We start from the raw sequence: 1091 nt of genomic DNA on the forward strand, positions 1-1091 counted from the left end.
TCACGGTCATCCGGAAGCTTCTGAATGTCAGGGTGTGGGTTTGGTTACGAGGGATTAGGCTAGCACATGTTGCTCACCCACAAGCTGCCCTGGCCCCATCACACCAAGAAATAGAAGAACAGAGTACCAGCCCAGCCTCTGGCCGGCTACTGCTTCCCAGCTGTGTGACCTCGGACAGGTCACCTTGTCTGCCAGTCCTCAGTTTCCTCATCTGTGGAACAGGGCCAGGATATAGCACCCGCCCCTTGTGAGGATGAAACAGGCAATTATAGCATGGTGCCTGACACAGCCCTTTATAAGCGTTTGCTATTATTATATCCCTGTTTTGATCTGCAGACGAACTTAAACACTATAAACCTTCAAGGTTTGGAAAGAAACAGCCTAGGTGGATCACCCCTTCATTGAAAAACACAGTTTTCCCTTCTTTTTTCCTCTCTCTACTGCCTCTTTTTGTGAGAAGTGGGCTTAAAATTTATTAACATTGTGGGGTTCCTTAAGCACTGCCTAAAAAAAATGACAAAAGAAATGATAGGAGCTTGCACTCCCTGCTGGCTCTCACTGGAGTGCTTCAGAGCACTAAGCACAGGCCTAGGCAGTCTGAGTTCGAATCCCACTTCACCGTGGAGTTCGCCAACACTCAGTTTCCCCATCTGCAGCTCGGGGATTATACTGAGGCCCGCCTCATCCGTGAGAGGTGAGAATTCAGTGAGTTCAGATGTGAAAGGGCTTAGAATAGGGCCCAGCTAACAACAGGAATCAGGGAATCGTGGGCTGTTACTACTATTGGTGTCATCAAGCCTGACCCAGACCTTCGTGGACCCCCAGCCTGAAACGCACCCCCAGTATCCTGTAAGGTACCTGGAGGCCCCTGCGGTGCCAGGCAGTGATGCTCCCTAAGTAAGGACAGGAGTGGCAAGGAGGCCCCGGCAGGGCTCGGAGTGGCCAGTTGTTAAAACAGATAAAAAAAGGCTTTACTATCTCATGTAGCTATCCTATAAATATAATATCCTACAAAGCCACCCGTAGGCATACTGGTTAATGTAAAGCCTGCTCACTCCTGATCACTTCTCAAAGCCTAGTCTTAAAACAGC

Source organism: Pteropus vampyrus, unplaced genomic scaffold (genome assembly GCF_000151845.1).
Source record: "Pteropus vampyrus isolate Shadow unplaced genomic scaffold, Pvam_2.0 Scaffold4508, whole genome shotgun sequence".
Lineage (NCBI taxonomy): Eukaryota > Metazoa > Chordata > Mammalia > Chiroptera > Pteropodidae > Pteropus > Pteropus vampyrus.